The following is a 16518-nucleotide window of genomic DNA, read 5'->3' as shown; positions in this document are numbered from 1 at the left end:
GGTCCAGTGAATAATCTACTAATCAATTGCATAGCACAATAAAAAAAATTCTCATATTTAAAAAAGAAGAAATTTCTAAAAGCACAAAAGATTTTTTGGCTATAATAAAATAATACAAAATATAATGAATAAAATGATATAAAATACAATAAAATAATATAAAATAATAATGAAGCCAAATGCTTTCTTTATTATGAGAAAAATATATATTATAAATATATATGTTAATATATAAATGTAGAACATATGTATATATAAATTTATATATATAGAATTATATATATTCTAACGCCTCATTAAATAGTAAGATATATTAAAAATCAGTATAATTTTGCATTTAGAGTAGAAAATATTAAAAAGATATCATCAATATTATAGTTAAAACAGAAGTACTTTGTAAAATAGTAAACATAGCATGATGTAATCCTTTTTGAGAAATATACGTATATAGATCAAACTGTTAATGATTATCGTTAGGTAGTATTTTATTTTTTTCCTTTTTTAACATACCTATACTAACTCTTTCTGCAATAAGTAGGAATTAATTTTTGAATTTAAAATAGTTTAAAATCCAGCAATCCCACCATTGGGTATATATATATACAAAGGAAATGAAATCATTATGTCAAAGAGATCTCTGCACTCCCATATTCATTGCAACATTACCACAATAGCCAAAATATGGAATCAACTTAAGTGCTCATCAACAGATGAATGGATAAAGAAAATGTATATATACACAACAGAATACTATACAGCTTTAAAAAGGAAGGAAATCCTGTCATTTGCAACGACATGGATGAGGCTGCAGGACATTATATTAAGTGAAATAAACCAGTCACAGAAAGTCAAATATCATATCACATTGTCTCATGCATACGTGGAATCTAAAAATGTTGAACTCATAGAAGTAGAGAGCAGAATGATGTTTACCATGGGCTGGGGTAGTAGAGATTGGGGAAAAAAATAAAATCATTTAAATTTTTCAAAGAACACCTATTGACTGGAGCTAGTAGCAGTTTACTCTGTAGCAATATCAGCAACAGCAGTAACAATAACGATGAGAGCAAACGCATCGTGTTTAATCATGCCAAGCACTGTTCTAACCTCTTTTTATATACTGATTCATGTAATGCATACTGAATTCTGAAGCTTTTATTTAACTCTTGTTAGTGGGCACATCCTGTCTTGCAGAGGAGCCTTCATTTCTTTGACCAATCTCTTTCTTGATTTCTGCTGTTGAAGATCTCTGGACCAGTAGGAAAGTGAGTTTACTTTAGCCACTGAGGCCCTCCCTTGACATTGTAGGAGAATTTTGGAGATAGACAATATAGGCCTATTATGACAGCCCTATTACTATCAGTGACAACATGTTCTCCTTCCAGCTTTGTGCACCAGCATCACTAAAAGGTTACCCATAATCTCATGGTTACAAGATGGCTGCTATAACTGGACCATGATTGCCTCATTCCAGGTAGAGGAATAAGAAAAAGGCCCATTTATTTCAAGGGAAAGAGAATTCAGAATACTTGCACTGGTGGCAGTAGAAGTATCATCCCAATAATCAAACTCTTAGATTGAACATGCTAATAATTTGTGTCTGGCTGGTAGAAAAAAAAATACTCTCTGTCCATGCTAATTCTTATTTTGCCATAAAAAATATTGCTCTGGAGCCTCATTCAACATTCACAATTTGTTGAATGGTTCGTACACAGTCAATTCATGTTGTCAAATTCAATGAAAATATCCCATTTCTGAAAGTGAAGTTTTCAATCTGCTGTGATTCACTTCTCTTGAGTCAGTCCCACTGCTGAGTTATTGTGCCCCCACAAAAGACTTGGTATGGATGGTGAAACAAGATTTTTTTTCTCTGCTGCCTATTTGCTGAATGGCTACTTAGCAAGTCACTTGACTCATTCATGAATTGAGCAGCAACTGTGTGCCAGGCACAGAACTTGAGATATACATGTGAAAATGTACACACATAAATATCACAGGATTCCAGCTCTTATGGCAATGTATGCTTAGTGTACATGTGGAGAAATGTTGGGAGGCAGGAAGAAAGATATGGAAACAAGTAATTACTATAGGTATAATATATGCTACTAGAACAAAATACAAATTACTAGAGAAATGGAAAGGGGGGAAAAAGCCTTTCATCTGGAAAATACATTCCTCTGAGTTCACTAAAAGCACATTATGAATACTATTGTCCACTAGGATTATAACACCTTATCTCCTACGGATAAATCAGTTTAATATAAGCACACATTAGGCATAAAGCACAATGAGATTTATTACACTTGATCTTAGCCAAAAGGCTGAGAAGTAATGCAATGAGATTTATTTATATTCTTTAGCAATTCTGTAATGGGGAAAAGGAGGCTTTACATTCCCATTAGCACAATCCTATCAGCAGGTATAATGGGAATAGCCAGGATATTAAATCAACGTATTTTCATCCTAGGTGACTCTTCCCTTCTAGTTGTTCAATTATTCTTTATACACAAACCAAACCTTGCCACCTCATATTTTAGAGTCCTTTATTTTGTACGTAGAAGTTACCTCTGCCACCCGTGAAAGCTAAGCCATGAAGCCTATTGAAATAGATGTGACCTAAGAAGTGTTTCAACCAGAAAGCAGGTAAGAAGATACAATAGGAAGCCATTTCTTTGAACACAGTAGAATGTAAAGAAAAGTAAAGAGGTGATAGAGCCAGGTTATTAAGTGTCTAATCCCTGCTGCTCCCTAACGTATTGGGAAATCCAGGAACACTGGAGCTAGTGACCCACTTTCTGTGGTGTAATTTGGGGGATGGAGAAGCTCTACATTTTTCTCTGTGTCTCATCCAACATGCCACCAGTATGCCACCAGTATACAATGCAGCATCAAGAGAGATGGCCCTTGATAGCCTGAAGTGGTACTCCTCTGTGTGGGATATACTTGGATCCCGTAAACGCGAATGACGGCAAGACAGAAGTGTTGGGAGAGCTGGCAGAAGTCTGGCCAGAAGCAAGGGCAGCATAGCGTGGAGACCAGAGGCTTCAGGCAATGGCCGAAGCCACACGTCTCAGCATGATCTCTGCAGGCGATGAGGAGACAGCCACCTATCAGCAGACCCCCATGGGTTGGCACAGACTAACTTCGTCACCACAAAGCCCAAGAACAAACAGTGCACCAAACAAGGACCCGCATTCACAGAAGCTTGACCCTGCTGCCTCAGGATTATAAGATCGCCCCCTGGCCTCACACCCCCAGACATACGGCACCATCTCAGGGAAGAAGAGGGAAACGGTTGGGAAATCTGACAGACTGAACATTTACCCTAAAGAGGATGAGTCATCCAAAAGAAATTATCTAAACAGGAAGAGACAGAAATGTAGTTAATTAGCAAGATTAAAGCACCCCAACCCCCAACCCTATGCCCTTAACAAGCAGAGTTAATAAGCTCAGGGGAAAAATTAAATCATTATCAAAAGATTCCCCCAAGCTTCTGAAAAGCCTAGAAAGGGAATTACGTGGAGTAGTATTCACAGGGCAAATGTCATTTATCCTATTACATTTATCCTATTACACCTAGCAGTCAAAAGCTGGTCCCTTTGAAGGAAGGTGGCCCTCATTCAGTTGACAATTTGGACTGATTGTGTTGGAAGAGAAGTGCTCGTCAGTCAGTAGATCTTGATGTCAATAGAGATCAGTTTTTAATCAGCTGCTTGCTGCTACTTGCTTTGCTCTGCAAAGTGGGCGGTCGGGGACAAAGGGCTAGCCACAACTACTTCTCCTTAGTTCTGCTCCTCCTATGTTATGGCCCCTACACTCATTGTCCCCAAGTATTATGAGGTAGATAACAATAAAAAAGTAAAATCTGTTCACAAACTGGGGGCACGTTTTGGCAGAGTGGAAAAAAAATCTGAATTGGGAGACAGTAGACAGAGCAGCTGGTAACGATTTTGTCACTGACTGTCCAAGTTTCCACACAATGTGTATTATTTAGGGGAAAAAATGTCAAATAAGTTTGGAATGCTGAGTTAAGTAAAGTTAAGCAGATGTCTTATCTGAAGGGCTACCTCTAATAAAGCTAATATGTATAGTGAAATTCCAAAGGGGCTAAGTATGCAGTTTCCCAAACTTATTCCAGTGGTATGCTGCAGCTGGCCCATACCAGCTTAAGGTTGTGGGCATCTCTTCCCAACTCTGAGTTCAGTGATGTCACTGTGGTAGTTTGAAATTGGCTATGGTGGGAGTAGTTATACCACACAAATTGACAGTTACTAACAGGTTTTCTTTACCACCATACCATTGTCTTAGAAAACACTTGTTAATAAAACCTGTCACAGGACTAGTGCATTAGTATTCTACTGCTATTTCAACAAATTATCACAAATTGAGTAACTTATAGCAATACAAATATATTATGTTATAGTTCTTAGGTAGAAATCTGACACAGGTCTCACTGGGCCGCAGTCAAGGTGTCTGCATTCCTTTCTGAAGGTTCTAGGAGAGAGTTCGTTTCCTTAACTTTTCCAACTTTTGGAGCCATCTGCATTCCTTGACTCAGGGCCCCCTTTCTTTATCTTTAAAGCCAACAACAGCAGACTGGTCCCTTCTCACAGGGCAGCACCTCTTCTACACCCTTTTCTACTTTTAAGGACCTTGTAATTATAATGGGCTTACCCAAATAATCCAGGATAAACTCTCTATTTTCAGGTCAGTTAATTAGCAACCTTAATTCCACCTGCAATCATAACTACCCTTTGAAATGTCAAGTAATACAGTCACAGGATCCAGGGATTAGGATGTGGACAACTTCGAAGGGGCCATTATTCTGTCTGATACAGCTAGTGTTCCAAGGAACACACTTTGGAAAGACTCACAAAAGCCTTGTGATGGGAAGTGCATTGGGCTACCCACTTTCTAATTTTTCTTGAGTAAATTATTTATCTTTTTAGAGCTACAGTAAATTGCTGTATGAAATGAGGCTAATGCTTTCTTGATCTGCTTGGCAAAGTTGTTCGATAGACACAACAATGTCTTAAAAAGTGATGAGACTCTCTACATGTGTAATATATCATTATTCTTAATAATAGTTCATGTAATACAAGTTTTTGTTTAAGGTCAAAATAATTCCCATAGTTAATAACTCAATCATGTTCTACCAGTATCTTCCCAAAAGGAAAGGGTAGCTCTGGCTAGTGCCAAGAGGAGAGTGTGTGAAAATTGAGATCATGCACAGACTTTGATCATTTTAGATTTTTACCTGAGCCTGGATCTAGATTAAGACTTCTCAGAGTCTTTAAAATTAGTGAAAAACCTGAAAAAAATGCAGGATCTTGTAGGTCTTTCAGGACTAGATCTGGGCAAATTCCCTTTTATGTGCCCATTCTTCGCTTTCTCTCTCACTTCAACTTTGTCTGTAAGATTCTGTAAGCCACAATACAGATTATCAGGCCAATGTGGGGTAAAGAATGGGAAAATTTTAAAATAAATGTTCCCTTTTAGACACAAGTTGAAACCCAGATCCTTCCCATGGTGAGTCATAGAACTCAACATTCTCAAGTCATAAGTATTGGTGGCTGAGTTGATGACTCTCTGCATCTTAAATAAATGATTGCATTACTGATTGAAATGTAACCTTTACTTTTTCCTGTTTAAATATTTGGTGCTTTGTCTTCTATCACCTGTATATCCTGAGGTTACATAATTTAAAATTTGAATTCAGGTTGCTAATTCACCAACTGCTGGCCCTTTTATCTACTCAAACATTCGCACCATTTTAGGGGTATTATTACACAATTGTTTCCTGTACCATCATCAGCTTTGAGATGCACAGCTGATAAACAGTATTAAGGAAAGAATTTTAAATGACCTATAGATTTTGCATAGAAAATAAATTATAATAAACTATGTGTTCAATTTGACTGTGCAGAATTTTGAGCTGTTTCACTCTGCCTCATTTTTGGCCAAGGCAAGTAGCTGCGAGTTGTTAGTTATCAGCCTTTGATAAACCTGACACTACCCAGCTTGGTTATATAATCCACCACCCTCTGGTCCTGGAAATGGCTGTGCCTTTGGAATCTGTGTCACATTATGCTGGCATCAACAAAACCAGCCAGGCAAGATGGTGACCTGGGCAGAGCTAAGATTACAAGAACAGGATCACTTTCTGTTTTGTGTTGACTCCATTGTGAGGATTGTGAGTGTCAGATTTTTAGTCTTTGGTGTTGGGGCTTTTCTGATAACCTTGTCAGGGCCCAAACTAACCTGTCCTTTCTGGGCTGTACTCCAAGGAGCTAGGAGGGGATTAGTAGCAGCAGCAGTTTCTTGGCAAAAGGAGTCTTGGACCAGCCTTGACCAACCAGCAGGGCTTCTGTGGGCTAGTTCTGCCTGTGCACCATGATGATGTGAGTTTTCATTAGCTTTGCCTCCTTGAGAATGACAGAAGCTTTCAGATTAGAAATGTATGAAATGTACATGCACAAGGAGAATAAATAAGCCTTGAAACCTAGAACTATGTCAACAGGAAATGAGAAAAGGAAATGCTAAAAACAAAAATGTGTTAAGTGTGGAGAGGGAGAAATAATTATGAAATCTAGATGGGGCCTTTCTTTCTAAGAGTATTTGAAAACAGATATCTACATATCTGTATATACTTATATATACACACATACATGCATGCAAATATATGTATATATATATACACACACACACACATTTTACATTTGGCTTAGGCCCTGAGCTCATTCAACAAAAACTGGTATGCCCAAAAGAATAATAGAGTATAACTAGCATAATATGACTGCTCAATGAAATCAGCTGTGTAGGTTGCCAAAGGAACAGCATCACTTTATGGAAAGAGTTATGATTATAAAGCAGATGCAAGAATAACCCCAGAGTGACAAGGCATGGTGGCTCATGCCTGTAATCCCAGCATTTCGGGAGGCCAAGCCAGGCAGATCACTTGAGTTTAGGAATTGGAGACCTGCCTGGCCAATGTGGAGAAACCTTGTCTCGACTAAAAATACAAAAATTATCTGGGCATGGTGGTGCACGCCTGCAGTCCCAGATACTTGGGAGGCTGAGGCACGAGATTCTCTTGAACCCAGGAGCTGGAGGTTTCAGTGAGCTGAGATCACAACACTGCACTCCAGCCTGAATGACAGAGTGAGACCCTGTCTCAAAAACTACAATAGTATTATTACTAATAAAATAACCCCAGGGAAGTCCTAGGAACACAGGAAATAGACATCTAACAAGGTGTGGGCTGGCCATGAGGTATCAAGGGCTAAGTCTGCTCAAGGTAATTCAATTCCATTAAAATGTACCTGTCACATCCTCCACTAAAGTATTATTCTAGATTATGCAGAAGACACCAAGGCTGGTGATGCAGGGGGCTTGCTGTCATGAAATCTATGATCTTGGTAGCTGGATGGAGGAGAGAGTTGGTAGGAGGAAATATATTAGGTGGAATATATTTCTAGGCAGCTAGAATTAGAATCAAAATTTCAATGTAGTCGAAAAGCACACCTCTCTGAAAGTAGAACTCAAAATATCTCAACCTCTCTGAAACCTAGGGAGACCTCCGGGTTTCCTTCTTACTATGCCTTCTTTATCTCATCTTTATGGAATCCATTTCCTCCCCTTAAGATCACCTTCACTACTGAGCACTCCTTGTTGTTAATACCACCTCGCTCTAATTATTCATGCATTCCAGCTCAGCTATTAAGTATGGTTATACCTAGTTGTATATTTCCATGGTGTGTTTAATTTTACATATTTCTGCAGTGGCTGTACATTTTTGAGAAGATGCATGTACTTTTCTACCTTTTGCATAAGATGGTAAGTTCCTTCAAGGACAAAAACTCCATTCTCTTCCTTAGAAGGCCCCACATCTTCTCATAAAGCATTTGACACTTTAGGTATGCATAAATCTGCTATTCTTATGTTAATCCACGTTTATTACAGAAGCACAAATTTGAGTTCTTTTTCATCCTCTGGATCCTAATTTTTTTGTTCTCAATAATGGACAAGGGCTCTGTGAGAGAATCTCTGAGAATCTTTCCTCATGGATGGTGGTCTGATACAGTTATCTGGTTGGAGACAGAGAGTCTTTGAGGAAACTGATCCAATCAAGTCAGATCCTCTCTGATATAATTTGGATGTGTGTCCCCATTCAAATCTCATATTGAAATGTAATCCCCAGTGTTGAAGATGGGACCTGGTGGGAGGTGACTGGATCATGGGGGCAGATTTCGCATGAATGGTTTAGTACCATCCCCTTGTTGCTGTCCTTGTGATAGTGAGTTCTCATGAGATCCAGTTGTTTAAAAGTGTGTAGCCCCTCCCCTCTCACTCTCTTTCTCCTGCTCTGGCCCTGTGCCATGCCTGCTCCCTCTGTCTTCCACCATGACTGTAAGTTTGCTGAGGCCTACCTAGAAGCTGAGCAGATGCCAGCATCATGCTGCAGCCTCAGAACCATGACCCAATTAAACCTCTTTTCTTTATAAATTATGCTGTCTCATGTATTTCTTTATAGTAATGTGAGAACAGACTAATGCAGTCTTCAAAAGCTCAGTGACCCTGGAAAGAAACATGTCCAAGGGGTTCAAAGAAGCCACTAGTCCCAGAATAGATTAGGTGTATGTAATGCTAATATGAGTTTAGTGGGGATAAGGACAACACATATAATCAGTCAGCACTCAGCAAAATTTAGTCTTTCATTATCTCTCTTGTGTCAGTAAAGTGTTCATCTCACATAGAATAAAGGGTCTATGCACATTGAAATAGTCACCAAGGAATCATGGAGTAAACAATCTGAGTGCTATCCACGACACCTGAATGAAGCTGATTCAGAGAAAAGCTATGCCTTCTGGTGCACTTTCAAGGCAAGATCAGAATTCCACGACAACCCTCTCATCAAGAAATCAAATCTGTTCTTCTCCCCTTGCATCTTAGTGGCCTTGTGCCAGTGTTGACCAATATAACAGAAGTGATTTCCAAGGTTAGGTCACAAAAGGCCATGCAGCTGCCATCTTTTTTGCTGGAATGCACATTCATAAGGTCAGCTACCCAGAAGCTACCATGCTGAGAGTAAGCTCGAGCCACATGGACAGCCCTTGTGTCAGAGCTCTGTTTGATAAAACCATCTGAGCCCAGCCTTTAGGTCATGTCAGCCTGGGTGCCAGACATGTAAGTGAAGAAGCCTCCAGATGAATGTAGCCTCTCATGGTTTGATTTATGCCCCATATTTCAAATCTTCCCAAGCTGAAGCTTCCGACAGGTGAAGCAGAAACAAGCTATCTCTGCTGTGCTGTCTGAATTCCTAATCCACAAAATACATAAGCAAAATAAAATGTTGCTTGATGCCTTCTTTCTCCTTCTGTTTTTGTGGAAGATTGAGAAGACAGAGGCATTAAGACTGTTTTATTTCCTTATCTATCAAATTACCCCATTTTTGTGATTCAATGACAAATATTAAATTACATCCATCATCAGAAGAATGAACACCTAGTGTATGGTTTCTGATGGGTAGTCTGTGAATTTTGCTAAACTACACACGCACAAAATTGTGTCCAGTGGGCAAGTTTATACTCCTTGTTTCTTCTTTATCAGAACAGGAAGACACAGAGAGGTCCTATGCTGGGTAAACTGAAAAAAAATACTAGCCTCCTCACTCACAGCTGACATGATCTGAAGTAGAATGAAGCAAGCACCAACTCTGGCCTATGGACCATCTCAAGAGATCAGATGTCACAGTCCCTTTCCATGAACTCATGATTAACAGAAAGAATTAGTGAAGTGTTTATTAATGAAATAGCAAGAATGTTAGCAACACTGTTATATTAGCATAGGATAATGCCAGCTAGGTCAAAAAATATGTTTTACCTGACGACATAGACTAGCGATTCTCAGAATAGTCACACTTTTCAAATATTGAAAGAATAGTGTTTAGAGTAAGGATGGAGAAAGGGTTAAAAGCAGGAAAAAGGCATAGCAAGGCTAATAAAATAAGGACAACTTACTAAAGATAGTACTGATTCATCTATTCTGTAAATGCATCCAAAGTCATTATATTTATTACCAGGTGCACACTATTTCATTGAATAAATATTAATTGAGCTCCAATTCATGTAGCATATTTCAAACTTAAACTGAAACAAAAAACCCTATTCAGGCTACAAGCCAAAATGCAATATATTTTAGTATAATTAAAGGTAATTTTTATGACTGAAGTTTAATAATATTTTCAACAAATAGCATTGACTTCATTATTTTTATGTTTTATTAACTATATTTCAGACATCCAAATTTCAGACACTTGGGATTCCCAGTTTTTTTATTTGGCATGATCAGACCAATCAGATTATTTCAATAATCCACCTAAGATTATCTGACATTATTTGAAATAATTGAGTGGATGGTCACAATTTGTCAAACCTTATTTCTTTCAGAGCCCATGTCTGATTGTTTTCATAGACCTGGCTTTTCCTCAGACCCAACTCTGGGATTACAACAAAATTTCTTTGTTGGACAAAGTAATTTTAAATCTGATACATATATATATAAATATATATATATTGTCTAATCATTTTCACTTTATTATGGCAAAGTATTGTTAGGGACACAAAAATATGAATTTGTGATTTCAAGCCTACAAAATACATTTATAATGCAACAAATGTATGCTATAAAAATTGCAGCATATATTTTCCTCCCAAATTTGGTAAAATCATAGGGCTAACATTAGCTTTCCTTTTTTTTTTTTTTTAGAACACTTTCCTAGGGAAAGATATACTCTTTAGGTAGATATGAAATGTAAGCAGTTTGAACCAAATTTACTTCCCATGTATTTAAATTCACAAAAAGCTGTATGAAAAAGAGTAGGTGAATACTACCCCTGTCCATTTTGATTTGATTGATTTGATTTGGAATGTTACATCATTATTCCCATTTAAGAACTTTTGCTTCTATGGAAAGAAATTTGAAATGGAAGATTTAAGGACTAATTTCCATTTCTAGGTCTCCCACCGATCCTCACTATGATAATAAAAATATAATTATTGCTTTAATAATGTTAAATATTGTTAACATTATAATAATTATTTCATTTTATTTTACTACAATGTATGTCTTGTACTAAATATCATGTGTAAGTAATATTTTTCTACATGGTATCTAGGATAAGACACAATGAGCTTGAGCTACAGTTTTTTTATCTGCTTAAAGGTCATAGATTGAATAGACTGGATGCTCCCAGATCCCTTCTGGCACTACCAATCTTTGATTCTAATCCACAACTCCATCTGTCCCAGATATCCATTTGATGGAATAAAATTCAGTAATCTAAACTGAAATAATAGAAGACTGATGAATTTTGAATAACAATAGTCCCCATGTATTAAAAGCCCATTGTGCTCCTTGCAATATTATATCTAATCCCAATGACAACTTTGCAAAGCAGTTGTGATTACATTTATTCATTTATTTATTTATTTTTAATTTTTTTATTATTATACTTTAAGTTATAGGGTACATGTGCACAACGTGCAGGTTTGACACATAGGTATACATGAGCCATGCTGGTTTGCTGCACCCATCAACTCATCATTTTCATTAGGTATTTCTCCTAATGCTATCAGTTCCCCAGGCCTCCTCCTCCTGACAGGCCCCAGTGTGTGATGTTCCCTGCCCTGTGTCCAAGTGATCTCATTGTTCAGTTCCCACCTATGAGTGAGAACATGCAGTGTTTGGTTTTCTGTCCTTGTGATAATCTGATGAGAATGATGGTTTCCAGCTTCATCCATGTCCCTGCAAAGGACATGAATTCATCCTTTTTATGGCTACATAGTATTCCATGGTGTATATGTGCCACATTTTCTTAATGCAGTCTGTCACTGATTGATATTTGGGTTGGTTCCAAGTCTTTGCTATTGTGAATAGTGCCACAATAAACATATGTGTGTGTGTGTCTTTATAGTAGCATGATTTATAATTCTTTGGGTATATACTCAGCAATGGGATTGCTGGGTCAAATGGTAATTCTAGTTTTAGATCCTTGAGGAATCACCACACTGTCTTCCACAGGTTGAACCAATTTACACTCCCACCAACAGTGTAAAAGCATTCCCATTTCTCCACATCGTCTCCAGCATCTGTTGTTTCTTGACTTTTTAATGATTGCCATTCTAGCTGGCGTGAGATGGTATCTTATTTTGCATTTCTCTGATAACCAGTGATAATGAGCATTTTTTCACGTGTCTGTTGGCTGCATAAATATCTTCTTTTGAGAAGTGTCTGTTCATATCCTTTGCCCACTTTTTGATGGGGTTGTTTTTTTCTTGTAAATTTGTTTGAGTTCTTTGTAGATTCTGGATATTAGCCCTTTGTCAGATGGGTAGATTGCAAAAAATTTTCTCCCATTCTGTAAGATGCCTGTTCACTAGGATGGTAGTGTTTTTTGCCATGCAGAAGCTGTTTAGTTTAATTAGATCCCATTTGTCTAAGATGGCTTTTGTTGCCATTGCTTTTGTGTTTTGGTCATAAAGTCCTTGCCCATGCCTATGTCCTGAATGGTATTGCCTAGGTTTTCTTCTAGGGTTTTTATCGTTTTAGGTCTAACATTTTAGTCTTTAATCCATCTTGAATTAATTGTTGCATAAAATGTAAGAAAGGGATCCAGTTTCAGCTTTCTACATATGGCTAGCCAGTTTTCCCAGCACCATTTATTAAATAGGCAATCCTTTCCCCATTTCTTGTTTTTGTCAGGTTTGTCAAAGACCAGATGGTTGTAGATGTGTGGTGTTATTTCTGAGGCCTCTGTTCTGTTCCATTGGTCTATATCTCTGTTTTGGTAGCAGTACCATGCTGTTTTGGTTACTGTAGCTTTGTAGTATAGTTTGATGTCAAGTAGCATGATGCCTCAAACTTTGTTCTTTTTGCTTAGGATTGCCTTGGTTATGCAGGCTCTTTTTTGGTTCCATATGAACTTTAAAGTAGTTTTTTCCAATTCTGTAAAGAAAGTCTTTGGTAGCTTGATGGGGATGGCATTGAATCTATGAATTACTTTGGGCAGTATGGCCATTTTCACGATATTGATTATTCCTATCCATGAGCATGGAATATTCTTCCATTTGTTTGTGTCCTTTTTTATTTCATTGAGCAGTGGTTTTAGTTCTCCTTGAAGAGGTCTTTCACATCCCTTGTAAGTTGGATTCCTAGGTATTTTATTCTCTTTGTAGCAATCGTGAACGGGAGGTCACTCATGATTTGGCTCTCTGTTTGTCTGTTAATGGTGTATAGGAATGCTTCTGATTTTGCACATTTATTATGTATCCTGAGACTTTGCTGAAGTTGCCTATCAGCTTAAGGAAATTTTGAGCTGAGACAATGAGGTTTTCTAAATATGCAATCATGTCATCTGCAAACAGGGACAATTTGACTCCCTCATTTCCTAATTGAATACCCTTTATTTCCTTCTCTTGCCTGACTGCCCTGGCCAGAACTTCCAACACCATGTTGAATGGTAGTGGTGAGAGAGGGCATCCTTGTCTTGTGCCAATTTTCAAATGGAATGCTTCCAGATTTGCCCATTCAGTATGATATTGGCTGTGGGTTTGTCATAAATAGCTCTTATTATTTTGAGATACATTCCATCAGTACCTAGTTTATTGAGAGTTTTTAGCATGAAGGGCTGTTAAATTTTGTCAAAGACCTTTTCTGCATCTATTGAGATAATCATGTGGTTTTTGTCATTGGTTTTGTTTATGTGATGGGTTATGTTCATTGATTTGCATATGTTGAACCAGCCTTGCATCCCAGGGATGAAGCCAACTTGATCGTGGTGGATAAGCTTTTTGATGTGCTGCTGGATTCAGTTTGCCAGCATTGTATTGAGGATTTTCACATCAATGTTCATCAGGAATATTGGTCTAAATTTTTCTTTTTTTGTTGTGTCTCTGCCAGGCTTTGGTATCAGGATGATGTTGGCCTCATAAAATAGGTTAGGGAGGATAACCTCTTTTTCTATTGATTGGAATAGTTTCAGAAGGAATGTTTTGATTGGAATAGTTTCAGAAGGAGGTACCAGCTCCTCTTTGTACCTCTGGTAGAATTCGGCTGTGAATCTGTCTGGTCCTAGACTTTTTTTGTTTGGTAGGCTATTAATTATTGCCTCAATTTCAGAGCGTGTTATTGTTCTATTAGGAGATTCAACCTCTTCTTGGTTTAGTCTTGGGAGAGGGTATGTGTCCAGGAATTTATCCATTTCTTCTAGATTTTCTAGTTTATTTGCGTAGAGGTGTTTATAGTATTCTCTGATGGTAGATTGTATTTCTGTGGAATTGGTGGTGATATCCCCTTTATCATTTTTTATTGCATCTATTTGATTCTTCTCTCTTTTCTTCTTTATTAATCTTGCTAGTGGGCTATCAATTTTGTTGATCTTTTCAAAAAATCAGGTCATGAATCCATTGATTTTTTGAAGCGTTTTTTGTGTCTCTATCTCCTTCAGTTCTGCTCTGATCTTAGTTATTTCTTGCCTTCTGCTAGCTTTTGAATGTGTTTGCTCTTGCTTCTCTAGTTCTTTTAATTGTGATGTTAGGGTGTCCATTTTAGATCTTTCCTGCTTTCTCTTGTGGGCATTTAGTGCTATAACTTTTCCTCTACACACTGCTTTAAATGTGTGCCAGAGATTCTGGTACATTGTGTCTTTGCTCTCATTGGTTTCAAAGAACGTCTTTATTTCTGCCTTCATTTTGTTATTTACCCAGTAGTCGTTCAGGAGCAGGTTGTTCAGTTTCCATGTAGATGTGCGGTTTTGAGTGAGTTTCTTAATCTTGAGTTCTAATTTGATTACACTGTCGTCTGAGAGACAATTTGTTGTGATTTTTGTTCTTTTACATTTGCTGAGGAGTGCTTTACTTCCAATTATGTCGTCAGTTTTAGAATAACTGCGATGTGGTGCTGAGAAGAATGGATATTCTACTGATTTGGGGTGGTGAGTTCTGTAGATGTCTATTAGGTCTGCTTGGTCCAGAGCTGAGTTCAGGTACTGGATATCCTTGTTAACCTTCTGTCCCACTGATCTGTCTAATATGGACAGTGGGGTGTTATGGTCTCCCATTATTATTTTTTGGGAATCTAAGTCTCTTTGTAGGCCTCTAAGGACTTGCTTTATGAATCTGGGTGCTCCTGTATTGGGTGCATATATATTTAGGATAGTTAGTTCTTCTTGTTCAATTAATCCCTTTACCATTATGTAATGGCCTTCTTTGTCTCTTTTGATCTTTGTTGGTTTAAAGTCTGTTTTATCAGAGACTAGGATTGCAACCCTTGCTTTTTTTTGCTTTCCATTTGCTTGGTAGATCTTCCTTCATTACCTTTCTTTTGAGCCTATGTGCATCTTTGCATGTGAGATGGGTCTCCTGAATACAGCACACTGATGGGTCTTGACTCTTTATCCAATTTGCCAGTCTGTGTCTTTTAATTGGGGCACTTAGCCTATTTACATTTAAGGTTAATATTGTTATGTGTGAATTGGATCCTGTCATTATGATGTTCGCTGGTTATTTTGCCTGTTAGTTGATGCAGTTTCTTCATAGCATCGATGGTCTTTACAATTTGGCATGTTTTTGCAGTGGCTGGTACTGGTTGTTCCTTTCCATGTTTAGTGCGTCCTTCAGGAGCTCTTGTAGGGCAGGCCTGGTAGTGACAAAATCTCTCAGCATTTGCTTGTCTGTAAAGGATTTTATTTCTCCTTCACTTATGAAGCTTAGTTTGGCTGGATATGAAATTCTGGGTTGAAAATTCTTTTCTTTAAGAATGTTGAATATTGGCCCCAACTCTCTTCTGGCTTGTGGAGTTTCTGCCAAGAGATCTGCTGTTAGTCTGATGGGCTTCCCTTTGTGGGTAACTCAACCTTTCTCTCTGGCTGCCCTTAACACTTTTTCCTTCATTTCAACCTTGGTGAAGCTGACAATTATGTGTCTTGGGGTTGCTCTTCTCGGGGAGTATCTTGGTGGTGTTCTCTGTATTTCCTGAATTTGAATGTTGGCCTGCCTTGCTAGATTGGGGAAGTTCTCCTGGATAATATCCTGAAGAGTGTTTTCCAACTTGGTTCCATTCTTCCCATCACTTTCAGATACACCAATCAAATGTAGATTTGTTCTTTTCACATAGTCCCATATTTCTTGGAGATTTTGTTCATTTCTGTTTACTCTTTTTTCTCTAACCTTGTCTTCTCACTTTATTTCATTAATTTGATCTTCAATCACTGATACCCTTTCTTCCGCTTGATTGAATCAGCTACTGAAGCTTGTGCATGCATCACAAAGTTCTCGTGCCATGGTTTTCAGCTCCATCAGGTCATTTAAGTTCTTCTCTACTCTGTTTATTCTAGTTAGCCATTTGTCTAATCTTTTTTCAAGGTTTTTAGCTTCCTTGCAATGGGTTCAAACATCCTCCTTTAGCTTGGAGAAGTTTGTTATTACTGACCTTCTGAAGCCTACTTCTGTCAACTTGTCA

At 37.8% G+C, this 16518-nt stretch overlaps 1 long non-coding RNA gene and 1 pseudogene across 1 annotated transcript in view; both read right to left on the bottom strand.

The window, feature by feature from the left end:
* Positions 1-16518, bottom strand: part of LOC109029364 (uncharacterized) — a 45390-nt gene that overhangs the window by 13250 nt on the left and 15622 nt on the right. The gene's annotated exons all lie outside the window — the stretch shown is intronic.
* On the bottom strand, positions 2188-2333 carry LOC115930500 (uncharacterized; annotated as a pseudogene).

Source organism: Gorilla gorilla, chromosome 14 (assembly GCF_029281585.2).
Source record: "Gorilla gorilla gorilla isolate KB3781 chromosome 14, NHGRI_mGorGor1-v2.1_pri, whole genome shotgun sequence".
Taxonomy (NCBI): Eukaryota; Metazoa; Chordata; class Mammalia; order Primates; family Hominidae; genus Gorilla; species Gorilla gorilla.
The sequence above is the reverse complement of the archived record's forward strand: the minus strand, read 5'-3'. Positions and strand labels throughout refer to the sequence as shown.